This window comes from Larus michahellis, unplaced genomic scaffold (assembly GCF_964199755.1).
Source record: "Larus michahellis unplaced genomic scaffold, bLarMic1.1 SCAFFOLD_101, whole genome shotgun sequence".
Taxonomy (NCBI): domain Eukaryota; kingdom Metazoa; phylum Chordata; class Aves; order Charadriiformes; family Laridae; genus Larus; species Larus michahellis.
This window is the reverse complement of record NW_027436039.1, coordinates 473,177-483,930: the sequence shown is the minus strand read 5'-3', so window position 1 is coordinate 483,930 and position 10,754 is coordinate 473,177.

Below are 10,754 nucleotides of genomic sequence, written 5' to 3'. Positions count from 1 at the left end.
AAATCAACTAGATATCTTTGTGCTGTAAATCTCCCAACAGCCAAACGCAAAAGCAGCAAACATCTCGCTGTATGTCCCACATCCAAAGTGCCAAGAGAGAGCTTGCTCTCCCTGTCTTTGAGTACTGTTTTCACTGTCCCGGTTACCTCTTTGCTAACATTCTCTTCAGAGCTGCAGTGAAACCAGGAACCACGTGGAGAAGGCACCCACACTGAAAGTGCCTGGAGGGAACATTGGGGCTTCTTCTCAGTGTCTCTGACATAGGGTTTCACTGTGCCGGGAAAGTCTCTGCTAACACCGTGCAGAGCGCTGTGCCCAATATACAGAAACGTCTTGCGGTATCTCCTACAGGGAAAGTGCCAGGAGGGAATTGCGGAGCTTGTTCTCAGTGTCTCTGCGAATTGCTCTGATTATCTGTGTGACCTCTTTGCTAAGACTCTCCAGAGAGCCGTCCTCAAAACCAACACACATCTTGACATATCTCCCACATTGATCGCAGTGTCTCCAGAAACGGCATTCAAGGAGCCAGGACCTTTTCTCCCTACACTGTCCATTGAGTTGTCCTCAAAACCAATCTACATCCTGCTATATCTCCCACATGGAAAGTGCCAGGAGGGAGAAGTGGGGATTATGTTTAGACTTTCTCGGAACTGCTTCAAATCAACTAGATATCTTTGTGCTGTAAATCTCCCAACAGCCAAACGCAAAAGCAGCAAACATCTCGCTGTATGTCCCACATCCAAAGTGCCAAGAGAGAGCTTGCTCTCCCTGTCTTTGAGTACTGTTTTCACTGTCCCGGTTACCTCTTTGCTAACATTCTCTTCAGAGCTGCAGTGAAACCAGGAACCACGTGGAGAAGGCACCCACACTGAAAGTGCCTGGAGGGAACATTGGGGCTTCTTCTCAGTGTCTCTGCCATAGGGTTTCACTGTCCCGGGAAAGTCTCTGCTAACACCGTGCAGAGCGCTGTGCCCAATATACAGAAACGTCTTGCGGTATCTCCTACAGGGAAAGTGCCAGGAGGGAATTGCGGAGCTTGTTCTCAGTGTCTCTGAGAATTGCTCTGATTATCTGTGTGACCTCTTTGCTAAGACTCTCCAGAGAGACGTCCTCAAAACCAACACACATCTTGACATATCTCCCACATTGATCGCAGTGTCTCCAGAAACGGCATTCAAGGAGCCAGGACCTTTTCTCCCTACACTGTCCGTTGAGTTGTCCTCAAAACCAATATACATCCTGCTATATCTCCCACATGGAAAGTGCCAGGAGGGAGAAGTGGGGATTATGTTTAGACTTTCTCGGAACTGCTTCAAATCAACTAGATATCTTTGTGCTGTAAATCTCCCAACAGCCAAACGCAAAAGCAGCAAACATCTCGCTGTATGTCCCACATCCAAAGTGCCAAGAGAGAGCTTGCTCTCCCTGTCTTTGAGTACTGTTTTCACTGTCCCGGTTACCTCTTTGCTAACATTCTCTTCAGAGCTGCAGTGAAACCAGGAACCACGTGGAGAAGGCACCCACACTGAAAGTGCCTGGAGGGAACATTGGGGCTTCTTCTCAGTGTCTCTGACATAGGGTTTCACTGTGCCGGGAAAGTCTCTGCTAACACCGTGCAGAGCGCTGTGCCCAATATACAGAAACGTCTTGCGGTATCTCCTACAGGGAAAGTGCCAGGAGGGAATTGCGGAGCTTGTTCTCAGTGTCTCTGAGAATTGCTCTGATTATCTGTGTGACCTCTTTGCTAAGACTCTCCAGAGAGCCGTCCTCAAAACCAACACACATCTTGACATATCTCCCACATTGATCGCAGTGTCTCCAGAAACGGCATTCAAGGAGCCAGGACCTTTTCTCCCTACACTGTCCGTTGAGTTGTCCTCAAAACCAATATACATCCTGCTATACCTCCCACATGGAAAGTGCCAGGAGGGAGAAGTGGGGATTATGTTTAGACTTTCTCGGAACTGCTTCAAATCAACTAGATATCTTTGTGCTGTAAATCTCCCAACAGCCAAACGCAAAAGCAGCAAACATCTCGCTGTATGTCCCACATCCAAAGTGCCAAGAGAGAGCTTGCTCTCCCTGTCTTTGAGTACTGTTTTCACTGTCCCGGTTACCTCTTTGCTAACATTCTCTTCAGAGCTGCAGTGAAACCAGGAACCACGTGGAGAAAGCACCCACACTGAAAGTGCCTGGAGGGAACATTGGGGCTTCTTCTCAGTGTCTCTGACATAGGGTTTCACTGTCCCGGGAAAGTCTCTGCTAACACCGTGCAGAGCGCTGTGCCCAATATACAGAAACGTCTTGCGGTATCTCCTACAGGGAAAGTGCCAGGAGGGAATTGCGGAGCTTGTTCTCAGTGTCTCTGAGAATTGCTCTGATTATCTGTGTGACCTCTTTGCTAAGACTCTCCAGAGAGCCGTCCTCAAAACCAACACACATCTTGACATATCTCCCACATTGATCGCAGTGTCTCCAGAAACGGCAGTCAAGGAGCCAGGACCTTTTCTCCCTACACTGTCCGTTGAGTTGTCCTCAAAACCAATATACATCCTGCTATATCTCCCACATGGAAAGTGCCAGGAGGGAGAAGTGGGGATTATGTTTAGACTTTCTCGGAACTGCTTCAAATCAACTAGATATCTTTGTGCTGTAAATCTCCCAACAGCCAAACGCAAAAGCAGCAAACATCTCGCTGTATGTCCCACATCCAAAGTGCCAAGAGAGAGCTTGCTCTCCCTGTCTTTGAGTACTGTTTTCACTGTCCCGGTTACCTCTTTGCTAACATTCTCTTCAGAGCTGCAGTGAAACCAGGAACCACGTGGAGAAAGCACCCACACTGAAAGTGCCTGGAGGGAACATTGGGGCTTCTTCTCAGTGTCTCTGACATAGGGTTTCACTGTCCCGGGAAAGTCTCTGCTAACACCGTGCAGAGCGCTGTGCCCAATATACAGAAACGTCTTGCGGTATCTCCTACAGGGAAAGTGCCAGGAGGGAATTGCGGAGCTTGTTCTCAGTGTCTCTGAGAATTGCTCTGATTATCTGTGTGACCTCTTTGCTAAGACTCTCCAGAGAGCCGTCCTCAAAACCAACACACATCTTGACATATCTCCCACATTGATCGCAGTGTCTCCAGGAACGGCATTCAAGGAGCCAGGACCTTTTCTCCCTACACTGTCCGTTGAGTTGTCCTCAAAACCAATATACATCCTGCTATATCTCCCACATGGAAAGTGCCAGGAGGGAGAAGTGGGGATTATGTTTAGACTTTCTCGGAACTGCTTCAAATCAACTAGATATCTTTGTGCTGTAAATCTCCCAACAGCCAAACGCAAAAGCAGCAAACATCTCGCTGTATGTCCCACATCCAAAGTGCCAAGAGAGAGCTTGCTCTCCCTGTCTTTGAGTACTGTTTTCACTGTCCCGGTTACCTCTTTGCTAACATTCTCTTCAGAGCTGCAGTGAAACCAGGAACCACGTGGAGAAAGCACCCACACTGAAAGTGCCTGGAGGGAACATTGGGGCTTCTTCTCAGTGTCTCTGACATAGGGTTTCACTGTCCCGGGAAAGTCTCTGCTAACACCGTGCAGAGCGCTGTGCCCAATATACAGAAACGTCTTGCGGTATCTCCTACAGGGAAAGTGCCAGGAGGGAATTGCGGAGCTTGTTCTCAGTGTCTCTGAGAATTGCTCTGATTATCTGTGTGACCTCTTTGCTAAGACTCTCCAGAGAGCCGTCCTCAAAACAAACACACATCTTGACATATCTCCCACATTGATCGCAGTGTCTCCAGAAACGGCATTCAAGGAGCCAGGACCTTTTCTCCCTACACTGTCCATTGAGTTGTCCTCAAAACCAATATACATCCTGCTATATCTCCCACATGGAAAGTGCCAGGAGGGAGAAGTGGGGATTATGTTTAGACTTTCTCGGAACTGCTTCAAATCAACTAGATATCTTTGTGCTGTAAATCTCCCAACAGCCAAACGCAACAGCAGCAAACATCTCGCTGTATGTCCCACATCCAAAGTGCCAAGAGAGAGCTTGCTCTCCCTGTCTTTGAGTACTGTTTTCACTGTCCCGGTTACCTCTTTGCTAACATTCTCTTCAGAGCTGCAGTGAAACCAGGAACCACGTGGAGAAAGCACCCACACTGAAAGTGCCTGGAGGGAACATTGGGGCTTCTTCTCAGTGTCTCTGACTTAGGGTTTCACTGTCCCGGGAAAGTCTCTGCTAACACCGTGCAGAGCGCTGTGCCCAATATACAGAAACGTCTTGCGGTATCTCCTACAGGGAAAGTGCCAGGAGGGAATTGCGGAGCTTGTTCTCAGTGTCTCTGAGAATTGCTCTGATTATCTGTGTGACCTCTTTGCTAAGACTCTCCAGAGAGCCGTCCTCAAAACCAACACACATCTTGACATATCTCCCACATTGATCGCAGTGTCTCCAGAAACGGCATTCAAGGAGCCAGGACCTTTTCTCCCTACACTGTCCATTGAGTTGTCCTCAAAACCAATATACATCCTGCTATATCTCCCACATGGAAAGTGCCAGGAGGGAGAAGTGGGGATTATGTTTAGACTTTCTCGGAACTGCTTCAAATCAACTAGATATCTTTGTGCTGTAAATCTCCCAACAGCCAAACGCAAAAGCAGCAAACATCTCGCTGTATGTCCCACATCCAAAGTGCCAAGAGAGAGCTTGCTCTCCCTGTCTTTGAGTACTGTTTTCACTGTCCCGGTTACCTCTTGGCTAACATTCTCTTCAGAGCTGCAGTGAAACCAGGAACCACGTGGAGAAGGCACCCACACTGAAAGTGCCTGGAGGGAACATTGGGGCTTCTTCTCAGTGTCTCTGACATAGGGTTTCACTGTCCCGGGAAAGTCTCTGCTAACACCGTGCAGAGCGCTGTGCCCAATATACAGAAACGTCTTGCGGTATCTCCTACAGGGAAAGTGCCAGGAGGGAATTGCGGAGCTTGTTCTCAGTGTCTCTGAGAATTGCTCTGATTATCTGTGTGACCTCTTTGCTAAGACTCTCCAGAGAGACGTCCTCAAAACAAACACACATCTTGACATATCTCCCACATTGATCGCAGTGTCTCCAGAAACGGCATTCAAGGAGCCAGGACCTTTTCTCCCTACACTGTCCGTTGAGTTGTCCTCAAAACCAATATACATCCTGCTATATCTCCCACATGGAAAGTGCCAGGAGGGAGAAGTGGGGATTATGTTTAGACTTTCTCGGAACTGCTTCAAATCAACTAGATATCTTTGTGCTGTAAATCTCCCAACAGCCAAACGCAAAAGCAGCAAACATCTCGCTGTATGTCCCACATCCAAAGTGCCAAGAGAGAGCTTGCTCTCCCTGTCTTTGAGTACTGTTTTCACTGTCCCGGTTACCTCTTTGCTAACATTCTCTTCAGAGCTGCAGTGAAACCAGGAACCACGTGGAGAAAGCACCCACACTGAAAGTGCCTGGAGGGAACATTGGGGCTTCTTCTCAGTGTCTCTGACATAGGGTTTCACTGTCCCGGGAAAGTCTCTGCTAACACCGTGCAGAGCGCTGTGCCCAATATACAGAAACGTCTTGCGGTATCTCCTACAGGGAAAGTGCCAGGAGGGAATTGCGGAGCTTGTTCTCAGTGTCTCTGAGAATTGCTCTGATTATCTGTGTGACCTCTTTGCTAAGACTCTCCAGAGAGCCGTCCTCAAAACCAACACACATCTTGACATATCTCCCACATTGATCGCAGTGTCTCCAGAAACGGCATTCAAGGAGCCAGGAGGTTTTCTCCCTACACTGTCCATTGAGTTGTCCTCAAAACCAATATACCTCCTGCTATATCTCCCACATGGAAAGTGCCAGGAGGGAGAAGTGGGGATTATGTTTAGACTTTCTCGGAACTGCTTCAAATCAACTAGATATCTTTGTGCTGTAAATCTCCCAACAGCCAAACGCAAAAGCAGCAAACATCTCGCTGTATGTCCCACATCCAAAGTGCCAAGAGAGAGCTTGCTCTCCCTGTCTTTGAGTACTGTTTTCACTGTCCCGGTTACCTCTTTGCTAACATTCTCTTCAGAGCTGCAGTGAAACCAGGAACCACGTGGAGAAAGCACCCACACTGAAAGTGCCTGGAGGGAACATTGGGGCTTCTTCTCAGTGTCTCTGACATAGGGTTTCACTGTGCCGGGAAAGTCTCTGCTAACACGCTGCAGAGCGCTGTGCCCAATATACAGAAACGTCTTGCGGTATCTCCTACAGGGAAAGTGCCAGGAGGGAATTGCGGAGCTTGTTCTCAGTGTCTCTGAGAATTGCTCTGATTATCTGTGTGACCTCTTTGCTAAGACTCTCCAGAGAGCCGTCCTCAAAACCAACACACATCTTGACATATCTCCCACATTGATCGCAGTGTCTCCAGAAACGGCATTCAAGGAGCCAGGAGGTTTTCTCCCTACACTGTCCATTGAGTTGTCCTCAAAACCAATATACCTCCTGCTATATCTCCCACATGGAAAGTGCCAGGAGGGAGAAGTGGGGATTATGTTTAGACTTTCTCGGAACTGCTTCAAATCAACTAGATATCTTTGTGCTGTAAATCTCCCAACAGCCAAACGCAAAAGCAGCAAACATCTCGCTGTATGTCCCACATCCAAAGTGCCAAGAGAGAGCTTGCTCTCCCTGTCTTTGAGTACTGTTTTCACTGTCCCGGTTACCTCTTTGCTAACATTCTCTTCAGAGCTGCAGTGAAACCAGGAACCACGTGGAGAAAGCACCCACACTGAAAGTGCCTGGAGGGAACATTGGGGCTTCTTCTCAGTGTCTCTGACATAGGGTTTCACTGTGCCGGGAAAGTCTCTGCTAACACGCTGCAGAGCGCTGTGCCCAATATACAGAAACGTCTTGCGGTATCTCCTACAGGGAAAGTGCCAGGAGGGAATTGCGGAGCTTGTTCTCAGTGTCTCTGAGAATTGCTCTGATTATCTGTGTGACCTCTTTGCTAAGACTCTCCAGAGAGCCGTCCTCAAAACAAACACACATCTTGACATATCTCCCACATTGATCGCAGTGTCTCCAGAATCGGCATTCAAGGAGCCAGGAGGTTTTCTCCCTACACTGTCTGTTGAGTTGTCCTCAAAACCAATATACATCCTGCTATATCTCCCACATGGAAAGTGCCAGGAGGGAGAAGTGGGGATTATGTTTAGACTTTCTCGGAACTGCTTCAAATCAACTAGATATATTTGTGCTGTAAATCTCCCAACAGCCAAATGCAAAAGCAGCAAACATCTCGCTGTATGTCCCACATCCAAAGTGCCAAGAGAGAGCTTGCTCTCCCTGTCTTTGAGTACTGTTTTCACTGTCCCGGTTACCTCTTTGCTAACATTCTCTTCAGAGCTGCGGTGAAACCAGGAACCACGTGGAGAAAGCACCCACACTGAAAGTGCCTGGAGGGAACATTGGGGCTTCTTCTCAGTGTCTCTGACATAGGGTTTCACTGTCCCGGGAAAGTCTCTGCTAACACCGTGCAGAGCGCTGTGCCCAATATACAGAAACGTCTTGCGGTATCTCCTACAGGGAAAGTGCCAGGAGGGAATTGCGGAGCTTGTTCTCAGTGTCTCTGAGAATTGCTCTGATTATCTGTGTGACCTCTTTGCTAAGACTCTCCAGAGAGCCGTCCTCAAAACAAACACACATCTTGACATATCTCCCACATTGATCGCAGTGTCTCCAGAAACGGCATTCAAGGAGCCAGGAGGTTTTCTCCCTACACTGTCCGTTGAGTTGTCCTCAAAACCAATATACATCCTGCTATATCTCCCACATGGAAAGTGCCAGGAGGGAGAAGTGGGGATTATGTTTAGACTTTCTCGGAACTGCTTCAAATCAACTAGATATCTTTGTGCTGTAAATCTCCCAACAGCCAAACGCAAAAGCAGCAAACATCTCGCTGTATGTCCCACATCCAAAGTGCCAAGAGAGAGCTTGCTCTCCCTGTCTTTGAGTACTGTTTTCACTGTCCCGGTTACCTCTTTGCTAACATTCTCTTCAGAGCTGCAGTGAAACCAGGAACCACGTGGAGAAAGCACCCACACTGAAAGTGCCTGGAGGGAACATTGGGGCTTCTTCTCAGTGTCTCTGACATAGGGTTTCACTGTCCCGGGAAAGTCTCTGCTAACACCGTGCAGAGCGCTGTGCCCAATATACAGAAACGTCTTGCGGTATCTCCTACAGGGAAAGTGCCAGGAGGGAATTGCGGAGCTTGTTCTCAGTGTCTCTGAGAATTGCTCTGATTATCTGTGTGACCTCTTTGCTAAGACTCTCCAGAGAGCCGTCCTCAAAACCAACACACATCTTGACATATCTCCCACATTGATCGCAGTGTCTCCAGAAACGGCATTCAAGGAGCCAGGACCTTTTCTCCCTACACTGTCCATTGAGTTGTCCTCAAAACCAATATACATCCTGCTATATCTCCCACATGGAAAGTGCCAGGAGGGAGAAGTGGGGATTATGTTTAGACTTTCTCGGAACTGCTTCAAATCAACTAGATATCTTTGTGCTGTAAATCTCCCAACAGCCAAACGCAAAAGCAGCAAACATCTCGCTGTATGTCCCACATCCAAAGTGCCAAGAGAGAGCTTGCTCTCCCTGTCTTTGAGTACTGTTTTCACTGTCCCGGTTACCTCTTTGCTAACATTCTCTTCAGAGCTGCAGTGAAACCAGGAACCACGTGGAGAAAGCACCCACACTGAAAGTGCCTGGAGGGAACATTGGGGCTTCTTCTCAGTGTCTCTGCCATAGGGTTTCACTGTCCCGGGAAAGTCTCTGCTAACACCGTGCAGAGCGCTGTGCCCAATATACAGAAACGTCTTGCGGTATCTCCTACAGGGAAAGTGCCAGGAGGGAATTGCGGAGCTTGTTCTCAGTGTCTCTGAGAATTGCTCTGATTATCTGTGTGACCTCTTTGCTAAGACTCTCCAGAGAGCCGTCCTCAAAACAAACACACATCTTGACATATCTCCCACATTGATCGCAGTGTCTCCAGAAACGGCATTCAAGGAGCCAGGAGGTTTTCTCCCTACACTGTCCGTTGAGTTGTCCTCAAAACCAATATACATCCTGCTATATCTCCCACATGGAAAGTGCCAGGAGGGAGAAGTGGGGATTATATTTAGACTTTCTCGGAACTGCTTCAAATCAACTAGATATCTTTGTGCTGTAAATCTCCCAACAGCCAAACGCAAAAGCAGCAAACATCTCGCTGTATGTCCCACATCCAAAGTGCCAAGAGAGAGCTTGCTCTCCCTGTCTTTGAGTACTGTTTTCACTGTCCCGGTTACCTCTTTGCTAACATTCTCTTCAGAGCTGCAGTGAAACCAGGAACCACGTGGAGAAAGCACCCACACTGAAAGTGCCTGGAGGGAACATTGGGGCTTCTTCTCAGTGTCTCTGCCATAGGGTTTCACTGTCCCGGGAAAGTCTCTGCTAACACCGTGCAGAGCGCTGTGCCCAATATACAGAAACGTCTTGCGGTATCTCCTACAGGGAAAGTGCCAGGAGGGAATTGCGGAGCTTGTTCTCAGTGTCTCTGAGAATTGCTCTGATTATCTGTGTGACCTCTTTGCTAAGACTCTCCAGAGAGCCGTCCTCAAAACAAACACACATCTTGACATATCTCCCACATTGATCGCAGTGTCTCCAGAAACGGCATTCAAGGAGCCAGGAGGTTTTCTCCCTACACTGTCCATTGAGTTGTCCTCAAAACCAATATACATCCTGCTATATCTCCCACATGGAAAGTGCCAGGAGGGAGAAGTGGGGATTATGTTTAGACTTTCTCGGAACTGCTTCAAATCAACTAGATATCTTTGTGCTGTAAATCTCCCAACAGCCAAACGCAAAAGCAGCAAACATCTCGCTGTATGTCCCACATCCAAAGTGCCAAGAGAGAGCTTGCTCTCCCTGTCTTTGAGTACTGTTTTCACTGTCCCGGTTACCTCTTTGCTAACATTCTCTTCAGAGCTGCAGTGAAACCAGGAACCACGTGGAGAAAGCAGCCACACTGAAAGTGCCTGGAGGGAACATTGGGGCTTCTTCTCAGTGTCTCTGACATAGGGTTTCACTGTGCCGGGAAAGTCTCTGCTAACACGCTGCAGAGCGCTGTGCCCAATATACAGAAACGTCTTGCGGTATCTCCTACAGGGAAAGTGCCAGGAGGGAATTGCGGAGCTTGTTCTCAGTGTCTCTGCGAATTGCTCTGATTATCTGTGTGACCTCTTTGCTAAGACTCTCCAGAGAGCCGTCCTCAAAACCAACACACATCTTGACATATCTCCCACATTGATCGCAGTGTCTCCAGAAACGGCATTCAAGGAGCCAGGAGGTTTTCTCCCTACACTGTCTGTTGAGTTGTCCTCAAAACCAATATACATCCTGCTATATCTCCCACATGGAAAGTGCCAGGAGGGAGAAGTGGGGATTATGTTTAGACTTTCTCGGAACTGCTTCAAATCAACTAGATATATTTGTGCTGTAAATCTCCCAACAGCCAAATGCAAAAGCAGCAAACATCTCGCTGTATGTCCCACATCCAAAGTGCCAAGAGAGAGCTTGCTCTCCCTGTCTTTGAGTACTGTTTTCACTGTCCCGGTTACCTCTTTGCTAACATTCTCTTCAGAGCTGCGGTGAAACCAGGAACCACGTGGAGAAAGCACCCACACTGAAAGTGCCTGGAGGGAACATTGGGGCTT